This window comes from Mauremys mutica, chromosome 2 (assembly GCF_020497125.1).
Source record: "Mauremys mutica isolate MM-2020 ecotype Southern chromosome 2, ASM2049712v1, whole genome shotgun sequence".
Classification (NCBI taxonomy): domain Eukaryota; kingdom Metazoa; phylum Chordata; order Testudines; family Geoemydidae; genus Mauremys; species Mauremys mutica.
The window spans coordinates 173085856-173113671 of NC_059073.1; the positions used below are offsets into that span (position 1 = coordinate 173085856).

At 43.2% G+C, this 27816-nt stretch overlaps 1 long non-coding RNA gene across 2 annotated transcripts; it reads right to left on the reverse strand.

Moving 5' to 3' along the window:
• Positions 1 to 4997: 4997 nt before the first annotated feature.
• LOC123365204 lies at positions 4998 to 27578 on the reverse strand. Of its 2 annotated transcripts, XR_006577474.1 has the most exons (5): positions 27437 to 27481; positions 20711 to 20870; positions 18641 to 18772; positions 18096 to 18147; positions 4998 to 5291 (listed from the first exon to the last, which is right to left on the reverse strand). It is a non-coding gene; the product is annotated as an uncharacterized LOC123365204 (long non-coding RNA). The 2 variants fall into 2 exon arrangements; XR_006577475.1 differs by lacking the exon at positions 20711 to 20870 and having other exon boundaries at positions 27437 to 27578.
• Positions 27579 to 27816: the final 238 nt, after the last annotated feature.

Here is a 27816-nt window from a genome sequence, read left to right on the forward strand (position 1 = left end):
TTAATGGCCCACACTTTGCAAAATTACAATAGGCCCTCAGAGTTATATTTCATATTTCTAGTTTCAGATACAAGAGTGGTACATTTATACAAATAGGATAATCACACTCAGTAGATTATAAGCTTTGTAATAATACCTTACAAGAGACCTTCTGCATGAAGCATATTCCAGTTACATTATATTCACTTATTAGCATATTTTTATAAAACCATATAGACTGCAATGTCACAGGTCACATCTGGGAACAGAAATTGTATGGCCGGTCATGAATGCTCACAAAATTTGGGTTGAGGTTTGGGAGGGGGAGGGCTCTGGTTCGGGGTGTGGACTCCAGGGTGGGACCAGAAATGAGGAGTTCAAGATGCGGGAGGGGGCTCCGGGCTGGGGCGGGGTGTGTGTGTGAGCGCTCTGGCTGGGGGTGCGGGCTCTGGGGTGGGGATGGGAATGAGAGGTTTGGGGTCCAGGAAGGTGGTCCAGGCTGGGAGCAAGGGGTTTGGAGGGTGGGAGAGGGATCAGGGCTGGGGCAGGGGCATGGGGGGAGGCTCAGGGGTAAAGGCTCCGGCTGGCACTTACCATGGTCCTCCCGTTACTCTGAGTCCCAATCCAGGAATCCTATGAACAGCAGCCATGTACTGCTTCCCTTAATAGTTGCTGCTGCACGCTCTGGGACCTGGTACTCGTTATATACCTTGCACTGTTCTAGGTACACTGTCAATTGGCTATTCATGCCTGTTCAGTAGATTCACTCCCTGGCTCATCTCATGCCTATATACTCAGGTGTGAAACATGTATCCATTCATGATATCAGCTCTCAAATTTGCTGTGATTACTGCTCAGTCCCCTTATAACAAATGAAGTGGGGGGCTCCCTTTTATGGACACCCAGCCAGCCAGTTACCTATAAAATTCCTGTTAGTAGCTGTTCTCTACTTGCTTTACCTGTAAAAGGTTAAAAAAGTCCATAGGTAAAAGGAAGGGAGTGGACACCTGACCAAAAGAGCCAATTGGAAGACTAGAACTTTTTAAAATAGGGACAAAACTTCCCCCTTTGTCTGGCTGGTTATTCTCCGAGAGAAGGGGCAGGGTTGGAATGATGCTGTAAAACCTTGTGCCAGGTATGAAAATCATCAGCTCATACCTAAAAACTACTCATTTGAAACCTCAGATATGTAAGTAGATCAAGAAATGTCTAGAAAGATGCAATTAGGTTTATCTCTTTTATTTCTGTATGGCTTGTGGACTTCTCTGTGCTAACCCCAGGTGTTTTTGTTTTGCTTGTAACCTTTAAGATGGACCTCAAGAGAGCTATCTTGATGCTTAATTTTTGTAATTGTTTTTTTTTAATCTAGCAAAAAGCCTAAGTTCCAAATGTATTTCCTTTCTTTTTGTTTTCATAAAATTTAACATTTTTTAAGAACCAGGTTGGATTTTTGTGTCCTAATTGGTTTGTGCATGTTGTTTAATTAGCTGGTGGAAACAGATGATTTCCTTTGTTTTCTTTCTCAGCTCTTCCCTGGGTTCTCAAAAGGGTTTTTGGCACTTGGTTGGTGGCAGCATCTACCCAATCAAGGTCAGAAAAAAAGCTGTAACCTTGGGAGTTTAATACCAGCCTGGAGTGGCCAGTATTAATTTTTAGAATCCTTGTGGGCCTCACCTTCTGCATTCAAAGTGCCAGCATGGGGAATCAGCCTTGACACCCCTTTAAACAAAATTTCATCTTGCATACAGAGCTCATCCCTCATCTGGTAATATATGGTGACCTCCTCTGAGACTTGCTTCCTGGAGTAGGAACTGTTATTACTATTGATAGCACTATGATCTGTCTTATGTTGGATTTCCTGGAGCCTTTCATCTGAAATGTGAAGGTATTGTAGTACATTGGTAAACTATCTCCTGTTCCATAGATCCACTGGTGGTGTGCTCTGGAAGGTATGTCTTACTCAGTGTATCTGCTACCAGTAGTGACTTTCCTGGTCAGTAACTTATGTTCATAATACAGTGCTAGATTCTCAGTAACATGTATTATGGTTGCATGGGTGCACTCAGCAGTGGCTTAATCATGATGCTTTCTAATGGCTTGAGTCCAGACTGCATATCCACTTAATACTCAAAGATGAATTGGTGGAATCATTCCATACCAAAGAGCACTGCCAGTAGATCTTTTTCTACCTATATCCTCTTTTTGTGTCTGTCAGTCACTGGAATTCCTTCACATCCTTTGGTCTGGACATTTTTTAATGACTCTCAGTTTCTCATAGTTCTAGCCAGAGTCCATCAGAAATCAAGAGATGTCTGTAGGGAACCTCAGTTCTTCTCAGCTTCAGCTTGTTGTCATTCAGCCTAACATTCCACTTCTGGCACCTGTTTAAGGAGTTGTCGTCACAGCTTGGTATCCTGATTCTGGATTGCTTCTTTCTTGACCTTCCCTACAGTACTACAGTATGTCATCAGCAATAATGTCCTAAGCTACTGGGAGTCCCTCTAGTGCCTGGCTTACACTGGAACATTTCTGGGGCCGAGCTGCTGTGCCTAGGCATTTGTAGCCATTGGTACCTGTCAAAAGGTGTGGAAGGTTGTCAGGTGGTCGGATGGCTCATCTAGCTCAATATGCCATAACCCATTCTTGACATCACATACAATGAACACTTTTTCCCTGGATAAATCAGGTAATATGTCCACAAACATTGGTGATGGGTTGTGATTTCTTTTCAATGCTCTGTTAAGGCTGCTGTGAATTCTGTGCTATTTTCAACAGGTGCAATGATTATTCATCTTTTCAAGTTGCCCTCTAGGTGTCCATCTCCTTGAAATATGTTCTTACACTCTGTTAGAATCCTGGATAGGGCCCTCTAGCAGGGTGGTTACCTGCTCCTGCCTTTCAGGGCTCGAAACAGCCCAGGAGAGGGCTGTGGCTGGGGCAAGAAGCCTGGGCTGATTGGGGAAAGTAGGCTCAGCTGTGGCCATGCCCCAATCAGGCCCAGCTGGCCCCTATAAAAGGCTGTGAGCCAGAGGCCCAGGGAGTCTCCCTCTGCCTGTAGAGGGAGATGAGCCTGGCTGCAGGGAGCTAGACACAGGGTACCTGAGTGGAGCAGGGCTGGGGAAAGGCTGAGGAGCTCCTGCCTGGAAAGCCCCAGGTTGCAGCCTAGCATAAGGCCAAGAGGTACTGGAGGTTGCAGGGCGCAGCCCAGGGGTAGGCAAAGGCAGCAGGTCCAAACCCCTTTGCCTATGATGAGTGGCTGATACTGCAGTCTGCCCCAGTGAACGGAGGCTAGATGGAGACTGGGCAGTAGCCAAAACTGAGGCAAAGTGGGGATAGTGGGTTGGGGGTTCCCCAAGGAGGGGAGACCCAGATTGGTAGGGTACTGCCAGGGGGCAGCACCCCAGTTAAAAGGGCACTGGGGTCCAGGGAGGGACAAGGGGGGCCAAGAGGCAAGGCAGATCACGGGCCTGCAGAGGGCGCTCCAGAGCTGGGACAAGCTAATTCCCGGAGCAGACCAGCAGGAGGCACCGCAGAGGTGAGTCCACTCTTCTACAGGCCCATGGTGACTGTTCATCTTACTCTCTTGCATTGAGGATAGTCTAGTGTTGCACTGTGAACTCGTGGCTTGCACTGCCTTGTAGACCAGAGTGTGATGTGCTCCTGTGTGTCATCTACAATAAACTCCAAGTCTTTGGTTTCTTATTGACAGCCTGCATTTGCCCAGTAGCCTCAGAATGGTTTTGTTGTGTATCACATTTCTCCAGTCTAATATTGCCGCTTATCAAAATTGTTGGGATTATACTGCAGCTAGCTCCACAATCCAGCTAGAATTGAATTGGTCATTGATCTAAGAGCATAGTGCAAGTGTGGCAGTTGCATGACTGTCAGACTTTTTCCGCAGTGTGTGTATATGGAGAGTGTTTGTATCTGCTAAAGTCAAACTGCAGGTATAATTTTCATTAGAATTTCTGCATCATCCCACCACTCTAGTCCAAATGTTGCAGATTGTGTGGATGGTTTTATCCAGTTGAATAGAAAATTATATTCAGCTAAAACAAATGGTTGACTTTTCAAGCCTTTAACTAAAATTGATATATTTAGTTATAAAACATGGTGTCACTTTTTCCTCATGAAGAATTTTTATTTAGTTCTACAAAATTTGAGTTTCCCATGGACTACAAGTGTGATAAATATACAATGTCCTCATATACAGTACATCTATGAATTGTATCCAGCTATAATTCTAGTAGTCTTAATACCTTTGTTTCACTTTTGAATATGTTTTATACTACCACTTTTGTCTTATAGCTTTGTTGTTTCAAAAATAGAACTAATTTATGTTACATAATGATAACAGACTGATATAACTTGGAAAATTGTTAAGCACCTGCTGTTTTACTTATTTATCAAATAAGGAACTGCTGTTTAATGGCTTGCTGTCCAAAGGATTATAGTTTCCTATCTCTTTACAAGCAAAGACCAGTAGCCATTTGTCTCCAGAAGACAGGGGAATTATAAATTCCTGGCTCTGCGCCTAGTGTTGGTGAATGAATGACTACTAAATATATTACAGCTGAACTCTGAAATCTAGTGTACATTATTTAGCAACAGCTATAGGGCTCTGTGTCACGGTATCTGGCAGTGGCTACACAGAGAAAAACTTCCAAATCATTATTTTTTCTAAAGTGATGACCCCCTTGGGAGTATATTGGAAAGAATTCTGTCTGAGTAATGGGTATTAGGGGTTTTGGTACCATTCCCACCCAGATTTTAAGAAAAATATACGTGAATGACCTTGCATACCTTACTGTTTTGCAAATGGAACTAGACGTTGAGAAGTTCTTCAGAGAATCTTCAAAATGCAATAAATGACTTTGATGACTTTGTAGTTACTATACTTTTAATCTTTGTCTTAATATTTTTATATGTATTAAAAAGATTTGTTTGCAGGTTTGAAAATATTCAAAAAACAAAGGCATTCAGGAAGGTAATATAAAGAATTCAGCATTATCATCAGTTCAAAATTTAGTTTTATTAGTCAAATTATCAGGCTGAGTGTTACATGGAGTTCACAGTTTGTGCCTTCTGTCAAATGGGAGTCTTCACTTTTGTATTTCTGATGGAAATGTTTGTGCCTAAAAGATTGAATACTGTAGGTCTCATTATACTTTGAAGTACTTCCTGTCTGTGTCACTTCTGGACAATCACTAATAAAACACCTCCGTTGCAGTCACATGCAGCTGCCAGCTCTCTGTGCTCTCTGCTGTGGCCTGAACCATAATGTGAAATATGGTCAGAACTGCATCCCAGCTCTAGGAGAAAACAAAGGGTAAGGAAGAAAGAGTACGTGAGTGTTAGTAGTGAGTGTTTGTTCTCAGGGCCGGCTCCAGAGCCCAGCAGGGCAAGCACCTGCCTGGGGCGGCCCTTTCCCGGGGGGGCGGCAGGCTGGGCCGGCGGACCTGCCGCAGTCATGCCTGCGGGAGGTCCACCGGAGCCCCGGGAGCAGCGGACCTGCCGCAGGCATGACTGCGGAGGGGACGCTCGGCCGGCGGCTCCAGTGGACCTCCCGCAGGCATGACTGCGGACGGTTCGCTGGTCCCGCGGCTCGGCTGGACCTCCCGCAGGCATAACTGCGGCAGCTCAACCGGAGCCGCCGGACCTGCGAACCGCCCGCAGCTGCGGGAAGTCCAGCCGAGCCGCGCGACCAGCGGACCCTCTGCAGTCATGCCCGCGGGAGGTCCGCTGCTCCCGCGGCTCGGGGGCGCCTCCCGGGCATGACTGCTTGGGGCGGCCAAAAACCTAGAGCCGCCCCTGTTTGTTCTTATTATACATGTACACTGGAGCAGTCCTCAGAACAGGCTATGACATAGAACAGAATCATAGGATTGTTGTAGGAATGGGAGAAAGGAAAGAGACTGTTTTGGAAATTGTCAAAGAAGCCTAAAAAATCAAGGAAAGTTAGTCACATTGCAACTTATAGGTGTAATTTACCCTCACACATTTCCATGTTGCCACGTGTATACTTTCTTTTCTGCCCAGCAAAAACAGCTGTCTATCCCCATTTCTCAGCAAATATTTATTAGCAGAATCCATAAAAAATCCATAAACAAAGTACATTTTATGCCTTTCTTTTTTAAATTTTTGTTTACTAACTAATACCTGAAATTCAGAAATTCCCAATAAACCTCTAAGTCATTAAGGCAAATTGGTTAGGGTCTTTTGTACAAGATTACTGCTCTAGTAGCCTTAAATAAAAAGCTGCAAAAGTGGCAGGAGAAACTCCCAGAGTGGCTATCACATGAAGAGAAAGACAGATAGGAGAGCCTTCAACAAAGGAAGTCATGGTGATAGTGACTGTGAAATGCTCAGGGACTGGGTACATGTCACCTCAGAACAGGATGCGGAGATAAAGTTTCTTAATACCTTAAATGACTAATTCTTGGAGCAGCTGGTCCTGGAACCCACCAGAGGAGAGGCAATTCTTGATTTAGTCCTAAGTGGAGCACAGGATCTGGTCCAAGAGGTGAATATAGACTCATAGACTCATAGACTTTAAGGTCAGAAGGGACCATTATGATCATCTAGTCTGACCTCCTGCACAATGCAGGCCACAGAATCTCACCCACCCACTCCTGTAACAAACCCCTAACCTATGTCTGAGTTACTGAAGTTCTCATATTGTGGTTTGAAGACCTCAAGCTGCAGAAAATCCTCCAGCAAGTGACCTGTGCCCCATGCTGCAGAGGAAGGCGAAAACCCTCCAGGGCCTCTGCCAATCTGCCCTGGAGAAAAATTCCTTCCCGACTCCAAATATGGCGATCAGTTAAACCCTGAGCATGTGGGCAAGACTCACCAGCCAGCACCCAGGAAAGAATTCTCTATATGAACTCAGATCCCAACCCATCTAACATCCCATCACAGACCACTGGGCATACTTACCTGCTGATAATCAAAGATTAATTGCCAAAATTAGGCTATCCCATCATACCATCCCCTCCATAAACATATCAAGCTTAGTCTTAAAGCTAGATACGTCTTTTCCCCCACTACCCGCCTTGGAAGGCTGTTCCAGAACTTCACTCCTCTAATGGTTGGAAACCTTCATTTAATTTCAAGTCTAAACTTCCTAGTGTCCAGTCTATATCCATTTGTTCTTGTGTCCACATTGGTACTAAGCTTAAATAATTCCTCTCCCTCCCTGATATTAATCCCTCTGAGATATTTATAAAGAGCAATCATATCCCCCCTCAACATTCTTTTGGTTAGGCTAAACAAGCCAAGCTCTTTCAGTCTCCTTTCATAAGACAGGTTTTCCATTCCTCGGATCATCCTAGTAGCCCGTCTCTGAACCTGTTCCAGTTTGAATTCATCTTTCTTAAACATGGGAGACCAGAACTGCACACAGTATTCCAGATGAGGTCTCACCAGTGCCTTATATAATGGTACTAACACCTCCTTATCTTTGCTGGAAATACCTTGCCTGATGCATCCTAAAACTGCATTAGCTTTTTTAAAAGCAGCAAAGAATCCTGTGGCACCTTATAGACTAACAGACGTTTTGCAGCATGAGCTTTCGTGGGTGAATGCCCACTTCGTTGGATGCAAGAGTGGAAATTTCCAGGGGCAGGTAAATATAAGCAAGCAAGAAGCAAGATAGAGATAACGAGGTTAGATCAATCAGGGAGGATGAGGCCCTGTTCTGGCAGTTGAGGTGTGAAAACCAAGGGAGGAGAAACTAGTTCTGTAGTTGGCAAGCCATTCACAGTCTTTGTTTAATCCTAAACTGATGGTATCAAATTTGCAAATGAACTGAAGCTCAGCAGTTTCTCTTAGAAGTCTGGTCCTAAAGTTTTTTTGCTGGAGGATGGCCACCTTAACATCTGCTATTGTGTGGCCAGGGAGGTTGAAGTGTTCTCCTACAGGTTTTTGTATATTGCCATTCCTAATATCTGATTTGTGTCCAGCTGATTATCCTTTTCCTTAGAGACTGTCCAGTTTGGCCGATGTACATAGCAGAAGGGCATTGCTGGCATATGATGGCATATATTACATTGGTGGATGTGCAGGTGAATGAACCGGTGATGGTGTGGCTGATCTGGTTAGGTCCTGTGATGGTGTTGCTGGTGTAGATATGTGGGCAGAGTTGGCATCGAGGTTTGTTGCATGGATTGGTTCCTGAGCTAGAGTTACTATGGTGCGGTGTGCAGTTATTGGTGAGAATATGCTTCAGGTTGGCAGGTTGTCTGTGGGCGAGGACTGGCCTGCCACCCAAGGCCTGTGAAAGTGTGGGATCATTGTCCAGGATGGGTTGTAGATCCCTGATGATGCGTTGGAGGGGCTTTAGCTGGGGACTGTATGTGATGGCCAGTGGAGTCCTGTTGGTTTCTTTCTTGGGTTTGTCTTTCAGTAGGAGGCTTCTGGGTACACGTCTGGCTCTGTTGATCTGTTTCCTTATTTCCTCGTGCGGGTACTGTAGTTTTGAGAATGCTTGGTGGAGATTTTCTAGGTGTTGGTCTCTGTCTGCGGGGTTAGAGCAGATACGGTTGTACCTCAGTGCTTGGCTGTAGACAATGGATCTTGTGGTGTGTCCGGGATGGAAGCTGGAGGCATGAAGGTAGGCATAGTGGTCGGTAGGTTTTCGGTATAGCGTGGCGTTAATGTGACCATCACTTATTAGCACCGTGGTGTCTAGGAAGTGGACCTCCCGTGTAGATTGGTCCAGGCTGAGGTTGATGGAGGGGTGGAAGCTGTTGAAATCGTGGTGGAATTTTTCCAGAGTCTCCTTCCCATGGGTCCAGATGATGAAGATGTCATCAATGTAGCGTAGGTAGAGAAGGGGTGTGAGTGGACGGGAGCTGAGGAAGCGTTGTTCCAGGTCGGCCATAAAAATATTGGCATATTGTGGGGCCATGCGGGTGCCCATAGCGGTGCCACTGATCTGGAGATATATATTGTCATCAAATTTGAAATAGTTGTGTGTGAGGATAAAGGCACAAAGCTCAGCAACCAGTTGTGCTGTGGCATCATCAGGGATACTGTTCCTGACAGCTTGTATTCCATCAGTGTGTGGGATGTTTGTGTAGAGAGCCTCTACATCCATGGTGGCTAGGATGGTGTTTTCTGGAAGGTCACCAATGCATTGTAGTTTCCTCAGCAAATCAGTAGTGTCACGGAGATAGCTGGGAGTGCTGGTGGCGTAGGGTCTGAGCAGAGAGTCCACATATCCAGACAGTCCTTCAGTGAGAGTTCCAATGCCCGAGATGATGGGGCATCCAGGATTTCCGGGTTTGTGGATCTTGGGTAGTATGGCTATTATAACTACACCGGTGTGCCGTTGGAAGTATGCCACGCTAATTACAAACCTAGAACTGGGTGCAGGAGAAGAAGACACTCAAAAGGCAGACTTACTTAGAGTGATTGGTTCTAGGGGCTCATGGCAAAGCTAATAATAGAGCACTGAATTAATAAGTCATCTAAATGCTCATATTCCACTAAGATCTCTGGAGGATGTTAAATTGAAGCTATGAAAGTTAAATATTTTTAAATGAGCAGGTCCAGATAACTTCCTTCCAAGAGTTTCAAAGAGCTGGCTGAGAAGCTTGTTGTACTCTTAATACTGATTTTCAATAAGTCTTGGAGAACTGGGGAAGTTCCTGGAGACTGGAAGATAGCTAATACTGTGCCAATTTTTAAAAAAGGTAAATGGGATGGCCTGGGTAATTATAGGCTTGTCAGCTTGGACATCAATCCCAGGCAAGACAATGGAGCAGCTGAAATGGGACTTGATTAATAAAGAATTAAAGGATGGTAATGTAATTAATGTAAATCAACATGGGTTTATGGAAAATAGATCTTGTCAAACTAAGTGGATTTTTTATGAGATTACAAGTTTGGAAGATAAAGATAATAGTGTTGATGTAATATACTTAGACGTCTGTGAGGAGTATGACTTGGTGCTACATGACATTTTGATTAAAGAACTAGAAAGATATAAAATTAACATGGCATATGTTAAATGGATTAAAGATTGACTAATTGATAGGTCTCAAAATGTAACTGTAAACCAGGAATTATTGTTGAGTGGGTCTGCTTTCAGTGGTGTCATGCAACTATCAGTTCTCAGTTCTCCACTATTTAACATTTTTTATCAATGATGTGGGAAAAAACATAAAATCATCACTAATAAAGTGGGTGGCAGGTTGGAACTCGCTCTCCTGCCAAAGGGATCTGTGGATCAGCGTTCAAGACCCCCATTCCTGACAGTAATGCAATCCTGGTGTGTTTAAACAGGGGAATCTTGAGTATTCCCACTGGGTGCTACTGCTACTGAAATACTGTGTCCAGTTCTGGTGCCCACAATTCAGGAAGGATGTTGATAAATTGGAGAGAGTTCAGAGAAGAGCTATGATAGTGATACTCTCAAAGAGCTCAATTAAGGAGCTCAAAGAGCTAATTAATTGATATGTTTGCATAATTGTGGTAGTATTCATACACCCTATTAGGCATTAGATAGATAGATAGATAGATAGATAGATAGATAGATAACAGTGTCACTGTATAATACAACCAGCATGGGTATGTCATAACGGGTCTACTAGGAGAGGTGTTTGCTGAATCCTCATATGTCAATATCAACGTGAGAATCCATCATCACCATGTGAGGCAACACCATTTTAAAATCAGTTTATGTGGTGCTAAAAGAGATCTCTGACTAGGTGTGATCATGTACAATCTAGTTCTTGTGTATATGCTTGCTGCACAGTACTAGACATGTTCTTTCAAATGATGTAAGTAAGTGATGGAAAGAAGAAAGAATTACAGACATCCAGCTATGAAGTGACAAAGATATTCATTTGATACTCTCTATACACATGAGGCAATTTTGATATCAGTCTGAGAAAAAAAATGATAATAAGAATTGACAAAATGATTGATGTGGTCTTTGAGAGAAAGGTCAGAATCAAAGGCTCCAAGGGCTAGGCACTTGCTATGACGATGCAATGGGATTTTAACTGAGGACTATAGAAAAGAGGACAGCTAAACCAATAATTAGAAGTTCATTTTTTCTCCATTCACCTGAATTTGAAAAAAAAGTATTTTTGCAGAGGAGTTAAAGTAGGTTGATAAGGAATGTGTATGTATTTATGAATGATGTGGATGCACATGATGTCACCTACAAGAAGTCTGGAGCCAGAAAAGATCACTAGGTAATCTGATTCATGCTCTCTCTAGACTGAGTTGTTGCTGCTGGGGCCCTTCATCCTGGTTTATGCCAACTGAAAGCCAGTATAAACCAGGCATCACTCTAATCCAAAGTACAGAGCTCTTCAGTCTCAAATACAATGTTCCTAATATTATAAACTAAGATTATAATTTTTCATTCAAGTACTGTAATTTGTTCAGAAATGTTTCTGATGCTGCGTGGAAACTACTTTCTTAATGACCTTTGACAAGTAGGTTGGCGAGTTATGACAGGAAAAATAACACGTCTTTTCTTGGAGATGATAGGGTTCTTAAAGGTTAAGTGGACTGGTACTGTTTGCTACTGTTTGCCTCTCACCAACAGATGCTGGTTCAATAAAAGATATTACCTCACCCATCTTTTCTTGCTACTATTTGAGTCAGACTAGAAGAGTATCAGCAATGCTATAGCATTCAGACAATCTTTAAGGAGCTGTTTTTTATTTGTTTTGTTTTGTGTTTGTGCAAAATGTCAAGTGTAAAGTTGGTATTCGGTAACTTCTATATAACCTCAATCTCTGCAGGAGTTAGTCAGAAGCCAGGCAGTAGTAGTAGAACTAAATGAGGGGGAGCAAAGAAGGGTGACCAATGGGAGATAATTGAGTATGGATATTGGAGATTTTGTTCATACTATACAATAACTAGGGATTTTTTTCAGATACATTTGAGAAATTATCATAGAAGACAAGTGTCTACTGCTCAGGATATAAGAGAAAATAGTTGTACAAAAACAAATTTGCACAGCTGGTGAAACCAATGAAAATCCTAGTTTTGTGGAAAAGCAAAAACCTCCCACCCCTAGGCTCTTATCTTACCCAATTTGCTGTAAGAGAAAGATATGCAATTATCTGGGTGCTTGTCCACATATCTGTTGTAAAATTCATGACTTCTAGTCTATCTGAGAGTTTTCTACTTTGCGACTGTTATACACAGGGCTAGTAGCACCATCTACTACTAAGGTTTGCCAACAATTCCCACTATAAGACCCTGTTTTCAGTTGCTTATAACTTTGAAAAACTTAAAAAAATTCCCAAGCCAGGTGTCTGCCTCAAGCTAATTTTTTTTTAATTTAAGCCAAAATTGTTCAGCCATTTCTGAGAATGAGACTAGGTGAAAATGTGGTGTTTTTCCCATTTTAAAAAATTCTTGCAAACTTTTCCTCTGAATAACTGTACCACCTGTATGTTTTGGAACAGGGATATGAAATTTGGCAGGGCTGTGGCCTTTGTGTCTGGGATGTGCCTTTTCCTTTCCTTGTGATTTTCTCCCCAAATTTAGCTAAATTATCAGCTCTTGAAAAATCTCTGTTTGCACGTGTTCAGTAAAGATTTCTTTGATTTTAACAGCTAACATCTGAGAAGTTTCTGTCCTCAGTGAGCATGGTTGAGCCTCCCACAGCTTCTGTGTGTAACTGGACTGTGGCTACACCAACCCCACAGAGCATTTGAACATGTTCCATCCCCTGACGGCTCCTAGCACTGGGATGGAGCATGGCCAGTTGCTCGGAGCTACAGGGGTACTCAAAAGAGCTTTCCCTAAAATTGCTGCTTCTTGGTTGAAGTGGGGCCAGGCACTGGATCTGAAGGCAATAGTTAGCTTGAATCAGTACACTCAAGCTAGCCTAGCTTTAGTGAGAGTGACTACACTGTGAAACAATGCTCCAGCTACACAGAGCTATTGGATTAGCAGCTGATGAGTTGTTGTAACTCAAACTGCTGCATCCCCACTGCATTACTAGCTGAAGAGTCAGCAGAATTTGATCTTCAGCCCATGACCCCAAAAGGTCACTGCTCAAGCTTAAAGTAACATTTAACTTGAGCTACAGATTTTTGTGTGTGGAAAGGAGTCAAGTTAGTAGCAACGCTTGATTTATAGCTCAAATTAACAATTTAATGAAGACAAGATCTGAAGCCCACCCATCTCCCTAGGCTTCAGAGCCCAAGCTCTAGCTAAAGCCATAATTTCAAAGAGCTATCTACACTCTTTTTTGAGTGCTAGTGTGAGCCTCATTAGCGTGACTTTGCAACCTGAGGTGGGAAGCCTGTTCCCATGGGCTCCAAAATGCTGTTTAGACATGCCATCAATGAGCTCGCCCTCCCCGCTGGCACCTAGGCAATGTGGAGAAGGATCTGATCTGATTAAATGCCGAGGGGATAAAAGCCAGACCAGGCGGGACATAAAGGAGCACCTTACGGCAAGGATTCTGGTGAAACATGGTTTCTGTAAAGGGAAATCGTGTCTTACTAATCTATTAGAGTTCTCTGAAGGGGTCAACAAACATGTGGACAAGGCGGATCCAGTGGACATAGTGTACTTAGATTGGGTCTATTTCTTGTTTTGATCCACTCCATCTATCTTTAACATCTTTAGGCTGGCAGCAGACGGTGCAGTTTGACTGATAGCCATCATAGAATCATAGAATCTCATGGTTGGAAGGGACCTCAGGAGGTCATCTAGTCCAACCCCCTGCTCAAAGCAGGACCAAACCCAACTAAATCATCCCAGCCAGGGCTTTGTCAAGCCTGACCTTAAAAACCTCTAAGGAAGGAGATTCCACTACCTCCCTAGGTAACTCATTCCAGTTCTTCACCACTCTACTAGTGAAAAAGTTTTTCCTAATGTCCAACCTAAACCTCCCCCTCTGCAACTTGAGACCATTACTCCTTGTTCTGTCATCTTCTACCACTGAGAACAGTCTAGATCCATCCTCTTTGGAACCCCCTTTCAGGTAGTTGAAAGCAGCTATCAAATCCCCCCTCATTCTTCTCTTCTGCAGACTAAACAATCCCAGTTCCCTCAGCCTCTCCTCATAAGTCATGTGCTCCAGCCCCCTAATCATTTTTGTTGCCCTTCGCTGGACTCTCTCCAATTTATCCACATCCTTCTTGTAGTGTGGGGCCCAAAACTGGACACAGTACTCCAAATGAGGCCTCACCAGTGCTGAGTAGAGGGGAATGATCACATCCCTTGATCTGCTGGAAATGCCCCTACTTATACAACCCAAAATGCCATTAGCCTTCTTGGCAACAAGGGCACACTGTTGACTCATATTCAGCTTTTCGTCCACCGTAACCCCTAGGTCTTTTTTTGCAGAACTGCTGCCCAGCCATTCGGTCCCTAGTCTGTAGCAGTGCATGGGATTCTTCCGTCCTAAGTGCAGGACTCTGCACTTGTCCTTGTTGAACCTCATCATATTTCTTTTGGCCCAATCCTCTAATTTGTCTAGGTCCCTCTGTATCCTATCCCTACCCTCCAGCGTATCAACCACTCCTCCCAGTTTAGTGTCAAACTTGCTAAGGGTGCAATCCACACCATCCTCCAGATCGTTAATGAAGATATTGAATAAAACCGGCCCCAGCACCGACCCTTGGGGCACTCCACTTGATACCGGCTGCCAACTAGACATGGAGACATTGATCACTACCCGTTGAGCCCGACCATCTAGCCAGTTTTCTATGCACCTTACCATCCATTCATCCAGCCCATACTTCTTTAACTTGCTGGCAAGAATACTGTGGGAGACTGTATCAAAAGCTTTGCTAATCACCAGAAATAGCACATCCACTGCTTTCCCCTCATCCACAGAGCCGGTTATCTCATCATAGAAGGCAATTAGGTTAGTCAGGCATGACTTGCCCTTGGTGAATCCGTGCTGACTGTTCCTGATCACTTTCCCCTCCTTTAAGTGGTTCAGAATTGATTCCTTGAGGACCTGTTCCATGATTTTTCCAGGGACTGAGGTGAGACTGACTGGCCTGTAGTTCCCTGGATCTTCCTTCTTCCCTTTTTTAAAGATGGGCACTACATTAGCTTTTTTCCAGTCGTCCGGGACCTCCCCCGATCGCCATGATTTTTCAAAGATAATGGCCAATGGCTCTGCAATCTCATCGGCCAACTCCTTTAGCACCCTCGGATGCAACGCATCCGGCCCCATGGACTTGTGCTCGTCCAGCTTTCCTAAATAGTCCCGAACTACTTCTTTCTCCACAGAGAGCTGGTCACCTCCTCCCCATACCATGCTGCAGAGTGCAGCTGTCTGGGAGCTGACCTTGTCTGTGAAGACAGAGGCAAAAAAAGCATTGAGTACACTAGCTTTCTCCACATCTTCTGTCACTAGGTTCCCTCCCTCATTCAGCAAGGGGCCCACACTTTCCTTGACTTTCTTCCTGTTGCTAACATACCTAAAGAAACCCTTCTTGTTACTCCTAACATCTCTGGCTAGCTGCAAATCCAAGTGTGATTTGGCCTTCCTAATTTCACACCTGCATGCCTGAGCAATATTTTTATACTCCTCCCTGGTTATTTGTCCAATCTTCCACTTCTTGTAAGCTGTTTTTTTGTGTTTAAGACGAGCAAGGATTTCACTGTTAAGCCAAGCAGGTCGCCTGCCATATTTACTTTTCTTCCTATACATCGGGATGGTTTGTTCCTGCAACCTCAATAAGGTTTCTTTAAAATACAGCCAGCTTTCCTCGACTCCTTTCCCCGTCATGTTATTCTCCCAGGGGACCTTGCCCATCAGTTCCCTGAGGGAGTCAAAGTCTGCTTTTCTGAAGTCCAGGGTCTCTGTTCTACTGCTTTCCTTTTTTCCTTGTGTCAGGATCCTGAACTCGACCATCTCATGGTCACTGCCTCCCAGGTTCCCATTCACTATTGCTTCCTCTACTATTTCTTCCCTGTTTGTGAGCAGCAGGTCAAGAAGAGCTTTTCCCCTAGTTGGTTCCTCCAGCACTTGCACCAGGAAATTGTCCCCTACACTTTCCAGAAACTTCCTGGATTGTCTGTGCACTGCTGTATTGCTCTCCAAGGAGATATCGGGGTGATTAAAGTCACCCATGAGAACCAGGGCCTGTGATCTAGCAACTTCTGTTAGTTGCATCATCTCCTGCTTGCCAGAAGAAGGTACAGTAGGAATTCTGGCCATCATCATTTCCTGGGTGCTCGGCAGAAGATGGGAATGACCTGGCTGAGTGACTCCCATGTCTGCCCAGGCGCCTCTGACCGACCTCACTGAGGTCAGCTAAAAGAGCACCTAGGAGTACGACAACGACGGCTACCAATCGTAATGCACCTGCTGCCAAAAGGCAATGAACTGCTGCTGTGTAGCAATGCAGTCCCACGTCTGCCAGCACCCAGTGGACTTACGGTGACAGTCAGCTGTGCAGGCTCCATGCTTGCTGTGGTATGGTGTCTGCATAGGTAACCCAGGAAAAAAGACACAAAACGATTGTCTGCCATTGCTTTCATGGAGGGAGGGAGGAAGCGGGAGCCTGACGACATGTACCTAGAATCACCCGCAACACTGTTTTTGCCCCATCAGGCATTGGGATCTCAACCCAGAATTCCACTGGGCGACAGAGACTGCAGGAACTGTATGATAGCTACCCACAGCTACCCACAGTGCAATGCTCCGGAAGTCGACACTAGCCTCGGTATTGTGGATGCAGTCCTCCGACGTAATGCACTTAGAGCACTTTGTGTGGAGACACACACAACTGACTGTATAAAAATGATTTCTGAAAAACCGACTTCTATAAATTCAACCTAATTTTGTAGTGTAGACATACCCTTAGGTATCCCCGCCCTTGTTCCAATACCCAGACACTAGACTTAATGATGAATGGTTATTTAAACCCAATTTAATCAAAGTGTTCTTCTAATCCCAAAGGACCAGACACATACCCAGGTCATTATATAACTCGGATCTTACTCAATTATCACACTATTGCCAATCCTTTAGTATCTAGTATCTAAAGGTTTATTTATAATAAAAAAGAAAGAGGTGTGTTGGCTAGACTGGATGTAAACTACCTTGTGGGTGTTAGCACAGGAGCAAACACATTTGAAATACAGGTACATAGTCAATATTCATAACCTCAGATACTAAAATGATACATGAATACAAACAGGATAATCATATTTAGCAAACCGTAACTTTCCATTGCCACCTTACATGACGTACTTTGTACAAGATTTGTTTCAATGGAATAACAGTGGTAGCAGCAATGATCTACATGGTCATATTTTAATCATATGACATCACAGGGCCTTAATCACCATGTCTTTCTCTGGCCCAATAACTCTTCAAGTATTTCAGTTTCAACAGCAGAGCTTGTGAGAGGCCCACCCCACACAAACCCTTTTGATAATGTATCTAGCTAGAATAATCAACGTTTCATTTTAATAATTTTCATTTTTTGTTCTTTTTTCATTTTGACTGAAACAAACAGAACCAATCTAAATCTACATTTTTTTTTGACAAAAAAAAAAGTTTTGTCCAAAAAATTTCACCCAGCTCTAGTAGCAAATGAGGTAGGGGACTGAAAGAAAAGAGGTCTCATGGTTAAGGCGGTTGACTGCTACCTTGAGGAACTATATTTCAACTCTGCTTCTGCCACAGAATTCCTGTGTGCTTCTGGGCAAGTCATTTAAATCAAACTTTTCACACGTGGTCACTAATTGTGTGTTCCTCATTTTCTGGGTGTCTGAGTTGAGACCTTGGGGACTGATTTTCAGAAGTGCTGAGCACTCACAGCTGTAACTGAAGTCAATGGGAGCTGTGCTTTGAACATATAAATTGCTATATAATGCTAAGTATTCTGAAAAATCTGGTTTTAGAGTCTCTAACTAGGTTTCCAAAATTACTGGATACCTATTTTGAATGTAATTTCTCTGCCTCAGCACCTGTAACCTGGTGATGATAATGTAATCCCACAGGGATTTGTGAAGCACTTGTACATTATAGTGATGAATGCCATGGAAAAACTCACAAAGAAATGAATAGATATGTCTTCAAAGCAGGGTTTAAATAGTGTGCAGTAAATAAGTCTAAAGCCACACAGTCAACAATGAGGATAAAACAAAATATTGAATACCTGCCCCTTAATTGAGCACCATCCATCCTCTGCGCTGAATGAGACAGGGGTTCTGTGGAAAAAAAAGTAGGTGATCATGTAATTAAAGTCTGCATCATAATGAATATGCAGAAGGGGGATAAATTAAGCTGCATGATGAACTTTAATACTGGCATTACCTAAATTTTAAGTTCTTGACTTTTTAAACTTAATAATGTTCTTTAAACATATATTTTTGTTTGAAATAAATAAGAGTGTCAACAATGGTAGAGAAGAATTTTCCTCGTAAGAGAAAATATATTTGATTAACAGTTTTAAATAACCCATTTGAAGTCAATATTCTCAATCATGGAATATAATGGTTGAATTTTTTAAGGTACAGGTAATGTAACTGGATGATTTTGGGAAATATTTAGTTTCTCTCTGAAAAACCTTTGGTCTGATCTTCCTGTCATATGTGTACAAGCAAATCTATTGAAGTCTATCAAAAGAACTGCCCTACCTCTCTATGAATAATCAATCTAAAAATATCTTGGAATGAGATTTGTGGTGATGCTATTGCTTACATTTCTCCTTTGATACATATAACTTTCTCAGGGGATGCAAACAATCTTCCATGATTCATCAAAATCAGAATGAAAGTGACAAGCAAGCAGCTGAGCAGTATTGCCCTCAGACAAAGAAGATACTTGTAGTATCTGCAACCAAAAAGATTGTTAAATGCATAAGAGTATATTTGGTGTTTAAATTTCATGAAAACTAATGGGATGTTACTTGCTTGTTTTCACTTATCTAGTAGCCAATGTAGTAGCAAATATTTATATTGTGTATACCCTGGCAACTAAATAACCCATCAGACAAGAAAGAGGCCTTGTGCAATGCAAATGGAGAACTCTAACAGAAAAGAGATAATTTCAAAGCAAGTGGTCATTATGTGTGATGATCAGAAGTCAAAGACTCAAAATGCATTCCTCACTCTCTGTCATCAAAGGAAAAGCCCACATTGGTAGTGACCCTGTCAGCTTGTTTTCTGTGAGAAGAAGCTATAAGTAGGGATTCAAGGAAGAATCCTGCATCTCTGGACTATTTGTACTCTTAAAGGGAAGGGTACCAGATGCAAAGCAGAGATTCCAAGAGACAATCTGGCTATCCTGAAAGACTTTTGTTTTGTATATTACATCACTGCCACCATTTGGAATTTCAAACTGTGACTCACCTGTACATATATTATACCTGCTTTAACCTCTCTATAACTCTCATTTCCTTTTCTTAGCTAATAAACCTTTAGTTAGTTAGTTTACTATAGAATTGGCTCCCAGCATTGTCTTTGGTGTAAGATTTACAGTATGGATTGATCTGGCTGGGGTAAGTGGCTGGTCTTCTGGGACTGAAAACAACCTAAATGGAATGTGATTTTTGGTGTAAGTGACCTTTATCACAAAGTCAGTTTGTCTGGGTGGCAAGATAGACTGAACAGTCCGAGAGGACTGTTTGCGACTCCATGCTAAGACTGGTATAGTGATCAAGGAAGTCACATTTGTCACTTGGCTGGTGAAATCTAATTATAGAACATACCACCAGGTTGGGGTGTCTGTCCTGTTTTCTCACAGTCTGCCCTAAGGTAGGCACTCATGGTCAGGAGCCATTCCAAACAGTGCGACACCGAGGCCAGAAGGGGACCATTCTGACCAGCTAATCTGACCTGTGTAACATAGGCAAAAGGACTTCCCTGAAATAATTCCTAGAGCTTTGTAGGGAAAAAAATCCAATCTTAATTTTAAAAAATGTTAGTGATGGAGATTATGTATAATTGACCCATCCCATCCCCGTCATTATTTACCACTCCACCAATTTTGTATCATCTTAATTTTACCTGCAAAGATTTTATATTTTCTTCCAGATAACAGATAAAGATATTGAATAGCACTGAGCCAAGAGCAGATCCCTGCAAGTCCCCAGTAAGAAACCTCCATTGAATGACAATTCCCCATTTACAATTTTTTGTGATCTATTACTTAACCAATTTTTAATACATTTAATATGAGCTATATTGGTTTTTGTATAGTGCTATTTAAAAAAAATATCAGACTATCATGTGCCTCACAGAAGTTTAAATATATTATGATAACACAGTTACCCTTCTCAACCAAATTTGTGATCACAATCATATAACAAATTATATCAAGTTATAAAAACACCTATTTTCCAGGAAACCATGTTGGTTGTTATTAATTATTCTACCACCTTTTAATTCTTCACTGATTGCCTCCCTTTTCATACCTTCCATTATTTTGCCTAGGATCGATGTTGCGCTAACTGGCCTATATTTACCAAGGCATCACATTTACCTTTTTTCAGTATTGGTACATTAATTTCTTTCCACTCCTTTGAACTTCCCCAGTATTCCAAGAACTGTTAAAAATCAACATTAACTATTCAGAGAACTCATTGGACAATTCTTTTAATAGTCTTGGATGTAAGTTACTCAGTACTGCAGATTTTAAAGTGTTTAACTGAGATGAATTCTTTTTTCTATCTCCCTTTACAGATCTTCTGGGGCCAACTGTTGACAAGGTTGTCCATATTCCTTGGAGCTCTCATTAAGTGCAGGGTGTTCTTGGAATTGGGGCACAAACCTCTAGAATACTTCTCACTATCCATAACGAATCTCAGTGAACCCGCAAATTCTGGGTTGGAATTCCCTGTTTGTTCTGCAGTGGAGCAAATTCCATTCTCCCCTCATCACAATTTGGGGAACTGTAAGAGAGGGAACCTCATGATGTCTTTCTCGTCACACTGTAAAAAAAATGTTCAAGTTGAATGAAACATTTCGAATGTTGACCTGAAACCAATTTCAAAACAAAAAGTTGGAACAATTCATTTTGAAAATGTCAGAACAAAATACATTGATGTTTCCAAATGAATAAATCAATAAATTTAAAAAAATCAGTTTGTGGTTTCTTTCCCTGAAACTATATGCTGAATTCAGAATTAGCTTCAATGTATTTTTTGGTGAAATCTATTTGCCAAAAAAAGTTTCACCCAGCTTTTATGTCTAGTCTTTAGTAATAATAAAATATAACTATAACAGAATATGTAATCATTTATATACTGTGCTCAACTTGGAGCTAACAAATTCCTCTAAAGTGACTGATACTTTAATACTAGTCCTTCTGTTACATGCATTCATTTTAATCATGGATTATCTACTTCGACAAACAAAAAATGTTTCTGTATTATCATTTGCCCTTTCTTCTGTTTAAATTCTTAAGACTATATTCAGATATGGAGAATTGCTTTTTTTATAAATATAGCTATGAACAGCTTTGGAATAAGGATATAATATTAGACTTTTTGTCACAAATTAACAATGTTGAGTGACACATTTCTTCACAATCTTATCAAAATTAGTTGCCAATACTTCTGATTTTTATAAAGACAATATTTCTTAGGAGATTTTGAAGGCTATTTTGTATTTCTTAAGAACTTTAGGTGGGTGTACAGCATGGATTGGCAATCTTTGGCACTTGGCCTGCCAGGGAAAGCCCCTGGTAGGCCGGGCCGATTTGTTTACCTGCCACGTCCACAGGTTCGGCCGATCGCAGTTCCCACTGGCCACGGTTCACCGTCACAAGCCAATGGGGGCTGCGAGAAGGGCAGACTGCACATCTCTCAGCCTGTGCCACTTCCTGCAGCCCCCATTGGCCTGGGATGGCGAACTGTGGCCAGTGGGAGCTGCGATCTGCCAAACCTGCGGACGTGGCAGGTAAACAATCTGGCCCGGCCCACCAGGGGCTTTCCCTGATGGGCCGTGTGGCAAAGGTTGCCGATCCCAGGTGTACAGTATTTGGGCAGTCACAGTGTAAGTTCTTCTGCCAATGCACAGTGATAATGGATGTTGTCAGACAACAATTTTACCCTTTCTTACCCATACCAACTGTTCTCCTGATGTTTCCTCTCACTTCCACAGCCGCTGTTCTGCTTATCTCCTCTCACTCTGGCCATGTCTATACTACAAACTTATGTCAGGTTACATCAGCATTTAGCTGCCGCAGTTAGTACATTGCTTGTGTATGTACATACGTGGCTCCTTGTGTCAGCAGTGCTTGTACTGATGCAGAGTGCAGGGCACAATGGGTAGGTATCCCATTGTGGAACTTTGCTCCCATCCAGCACAGCTTTGGTAATGCATGCGGGGGTCAAAAAGAGTTGTGCAGGGGCGACTGGGAGCATGGGGCCAATTTCCCAGTTTGCAATTGTCTCCATTCCATACTGTTATTTGTATCCCATAATTTTCAAGTCATTTTTTTTTCAAAATTCCATAAACCCACATGGACTTCTTTGCTGTCAGCCATCTCTGACAGAATGGAGCCTGCACAGCTCTGCACTATTGTCATGAGTGTTGCAAGCACAGGGTGCCTGATGCTGGATTCTTTACAGAGCTGCAAGAAGAACCAAATCAGTGGGGCCCATGGGGAACATGACAGTCTGTCCACAATGTTCATCCTCCAGGTCCTGTGTTCATGGTCCGATGCAACACTGGCTTGCAGGATATCATAGAACAGGGGTGGCCAACCTGTGGCTCTGGAGCCACATGCGGCTCTTCAGACATTAATATGAGGCTCCTTGTATAGGCACCAACTCCGGGGCTGGAGCTACAGGCGCCAACTTTCAATGTGCCGGGGGGTGCTCACTGCTCAACCGCTGGTTCTGCCACAGGCCCTGCCCCCACTCCACCCCTTCCCGCCCCCTCCCCTGAGCCTATTGTACCATTGGTCCTCTCCCCTGCTCCCCCAAGCCTCCTGCACGCCATGAAACAGCTGATTGGGAGGTGCAGGGCGGGAGGGGGAGGCGCTGATTGGCGGGGCTGCCGGTGGGCTGGAGGCGCTGGGAGCGGGACGGAGGCGGGACGTATTACTGTACGCTCTTTGGCAATGTACATTAGTAAATTTTGGCTCCTTCTCAGCACAGGTTGGCCACCTCTGTCCTGGAACATGTCATCCCGTTTCCTCATCTTTCTCCTCCTTATCTGGCTCAGTCATTCTGCAAGTATGGCGGGGGAAACCCTGAAGGCTACAGTTGCAGCAGCTGAAAATAAGCACAGAGAAGTACCATTGTCACCACATTCACTACTGAAAGTGTAACTTAAGTGGCTGAAATAATTTCACAGCACAAGCAAATTAATGAAACGTCAAAAATTTGTGGCCTGGTAGTTTGGCAGTGCCATTCCTGCAATTGAAAATGTATCTATGTGCTTACCTGAGGTTCCAGCTGGCCGGACTGCAGTGGAGTCAAAAACAGGTCCTAGCTCATTGCACAGCTGGATCCCCACACTCCTCCGCCTTCTCTTTCTCACTCACCACCTAATCCTCCTTGCTGTTCATGGAAGGGACTTGTGATGTGCAGGCTCCTCAGAGGTATCCATGGTGTGTGTGTTGGGGGTGGTTGTGAGGTCTCCACCAAGGATGGCATGAAGCTCTTTGTAAAAGCATCAGGTCTGTGGCTCAGCACCAGGTTGCTTGTTAAGGTCCCTGGCCTTTTGGTAGGCCTGTCACATCTCTTTGACTTTCATGCAGAACTACTGCTGGTCTCTGTCATAGCACTTCTCCTGCATTCCATAAGCAATCTGCTCATAGATGTTGATGTTTTATGGCTGGATCAGAACTGTGCCTGCATAGCCTCTTTTCCCCACAGGCACAGCAATTATGCCTGATTCTTGCAGAGAGTGCTCAAGGTTGGGGAAACACTTCTTGCATCCTCTTTGCAGCACACCTATATAAAGGCCACTTGCAATTTACCCCTAATATATCACTAATGTTCTTAAATATATAATATTTCATAGACTCTGCAGCCTTCCCCATGCCCTTGTACATAAGATAAAAATGGATTGTTCTGCTGCATTTAGGGACTTCAGCTTCCTGAGAAATGTATACACTTCCATTTAAAATTACAGTATTCCTATTTCATATTGTTATCCAGTAAATAATTGTTCACAGAATCATTAATTAATTCACAGACACTATAAACAAATTTGTCCTATTTAGTGAGGGATTACCATTAAAGGTGAACTGGCAATTATATCTTTATAATAACAATCACAAATTGCTTCCAGAAATAATGTTGTAATAAAGAGTGATCTGCAAAGAATAGGCATTGATATGTAATCAGTATCAGCTTTGAAACCAAAAACAAATATAGGTATTTCCATCATCAACCAGGGATTGAACAAGTGCTTCATTGATAAGAGGGCTAATTATTTGTGCTACACATGAGAACACCTATAGAAGTTTTACATCTACAGTTATTAATCGTGATTTTTGTAGATCACAAGGGAAAGAGTATATTTTGATTTTGTACAGTTTAATCTAATTATTTTAATTGGATTTTCTGCCTGACATATGATTACGTCTTCCAGTCTTCTGAGTAATTGTTCATATAATTTAAAGAGTAATGAATATTGTCTATTAGAACTTTGAAATCAATGTTATTGAACAGGAACTTTATGTAAATACCTATGAAAAAATTGCAAAAACAATTAATAAAATCTAATCTTGATTGGTATATTTTTTTAAAAAAAACTATTCACTACAAATTCAAACAAGCTTCACAAGTCTCACTTAATAACGGATTAATTCACTGAGTTGAATAATGGCTAAGTGGTTGTCTTTATCTCTGGAAGAACATGGACCTTTCCCTACAATATAATTTCATTGATATTTTATATGTGAAATATTTCTGCGTGGAGGATAGATCCATTGATGGCTATTAGCCAAGATGGTCAGGGATGCTACACCATGCTCGGGGTGTCCCTAAGCCTCTGACTGCCAGAAGCTGGGACTATAGGACAGGGGATAGATTGCTTGATAATTCCCCTGTTCTGTTCATTCCATCTGAAGCATCTGGCACTTGCCACAGCTGGAAGACAGGATACCAGGTTAGATGTGGTCATTCTTATGTTCTTATGCTTTCATAGTGATACAGCTAAAATATGTCATTTTATATTCATGTGAATTCAGTATTTCCAACTCTAAGCACTCAAGTATAATCAGTCAGGCCTCTAAATATCATTAGATTGGCTTAAAAGTCATAAGATTTTTTTAAAAAAATAATGAATTGTGGGATCTTGTCATTTGCCTTCTGGTTTCAGAGGCCTGGTCTACACTACGCGTTTAAACCGAATTTAGCAGCGTTAAACCGATTTAACCCTGCACCCGTCCACACAATGAGGCCCTTTATTTCGATATAAAGGGCTCTTTAAACCGATTTCCATACTCCTCCCCAACGAGAGGAGTAGCGCTGAAATCGGTATTGCCATGTCGGATTAGGGTTAGTGTGGCCGCAAATTGACGGTATTTGCCTCCGGGCGGTATCCCACAGTGCACCATTGTGACCATTCTGGAAAGCCATCTGAACTCGGCTGCACTGGCCAGGTAGACAGGAAAAGCCCCGCGAACTTTGGAATTTCATTTCCTGTTTGCCCAGTGTGGAGCTCTGATCAGCACTGGTGGCAATGCAGTCCCAAATCCAAAAAGAGCTCCAGCATGGACCATACGGGAGATACTGGATCTGATCGCTGTATGGGGAGACAAATCTGTTCTATCAGAGCTCCGTTCCAGAAGATGAAATGCCAAAGCATTTGAAAAAATCTCCAGGTTATGATAGACAGAGGCCGCAGCAGGGACTCAGCACAGTGCTGCGTGAGAAGCGTAACGGAAAGCCAAAGAATCAAATGGAGGGAGGGAGGGGGTACTGAGGACTCCAGCTATCCCACAGTCCTCGCAGTCTCCGAAAAGAATTTGCATTCTTGGCTGAGCTCCAAATGCCTGAAGGGTCAAAAACATTTTCCCAGGTGTTTCAGGGTGTATGTCGTCAATTTACACCCTTCATCCCCCCCCCAAAAAGAAAAGGGAAAAAAATCGTTTCTCGCCTTTTTTTCAATGTCACCCTATGTCTACTGCATGCTGCTGGTAGACGGGGTGCTGCAGCACTGAACACCAGCATCCCCTTCCCGGTGGCAGACGGTACAATATGACTGCTATCCATCATCAGCAGCAGCCCGTGAGTGCTCCTGGCTGGCCTCGGTGAGGTCGGCTGGGGGCGCCTGGATAAAAATAGGAATGATTCCCGGCAGATGGTACAAAAGGATTGGTAACCGTCCTCATCATAGCAAACCCCCCCCCTTCTTCATGTCTAAAGAAAAGATTCTGTACTGACTGGACTATCATAGCAGCGGGAGGCTGTGCTCCTCTCCCCCCCACACCCTTTAATGTCCTGCCTGGACTATCATAGCAGCTGGAGGCTGCCTCCCCCTCATTTTATCTCACTAAAAGTCAGTGTTTCTTATTCCTGCATTCTTTATTACTTCATCACACAAATTGGGGGGACACTGCCACGGTAGCCCGGGAGGGTTGGGGGAGGAGGGAAGCAACGGGTGGGGTTGTTGCAGGGGCACCCTCTAGAATGGCATGCAGCCATCATTTCTGCGGGATCTCTGGGGCTCTGACACGGAGCAGCTGTGTTCTCTGGTTCTCTAGTACACTTGCCCCATATTCTAGGCAGGACTGACTCTATTTTTAGACAAAACATAAAGAAGGGAATGACCCAGGGAGTCATTCTCATTTATGTCCATGCACCCCCGGCTGACCTCAGCAAGGCCAGCCAGGAGCACCCATGACAGCAGCAGACGGTACAAAAGGATTGATAACCCTCATCGCCAATTTCCAAATGCAAACGGTGCAAAATGACTGATAACCATCATCTCATCGCCAATTTCCAAAGCAGCAGATGGTGCAATAGGGCTGGTAACCATCTCTGCTACCTTGCAAAGGCAAATGAATGCTGCTGTGTAGCACTGCAGTACCGCATCTGTCAGCAGCATCCAGTACACATACGGTGACAGTGAAAAAAGGCAAAACAGGCTCCATGGTTACCATGCTATGGCGTCTGCCAGGGCAATCCAGGTGAAAAAGGGCGCGAAATGATTGTCTGCCATTGCTTTCACGGAGGAAGGATTGAGTGACGACATTTACCCAGAATCACCCACGACACTGTTTTTGCCCCATCATGCATTGGGATCTCAATCCAGAATTCCAATGGGCGGGGGAGACTGCAGGAACTATGGGATAGCTAAGGGATAGCTACCCACAGTGCAACACTCCGGAAATCGACGCTAGCCTTGGTACATGGACGCACACCGCCGAATTAATGTGCCTAGTGTGGCCGCGTGCACTCGACTTTATACAATCTGTTTTAAAAAACCGGTTTCTGTAAAATCGGAATAATCCCGTAGTGTAGACATACCCAGAGACTTTAGAATACACTTAGTCACATTTTCAAGCTTTTCTTGAGGGCTAGAAACATACCTTTTAAAATATGACAGTTGAGATTCTTATGTAACCATTTGACTCCAGGCAGTGGGGCTTTAAGAGAAACACCAAATACAATGCAGCTCATGATAAAATTGCAAGAGTTGGCAACATTATGTATTCCAAATTAATTCATAACGCTCCCCCCAAAATGCTCTTGCCACCTCCCAAAAATGTTCTTGCTCCCACTGGTCCATTATTTCACAAAGATATAATTAACTAAAAATAACCTAATTCTTTTACTCACTTTAACATCTTTACTCTTAGATTGAAGGATTTGCTTGTCCCACCCTCAATGACTACTTCCAGCCTTGGCCCCCAGTTGCAGCCCACCCACAGCTCTGCACCCGGCCCCACTCCTGGTTCATGACCCTGAA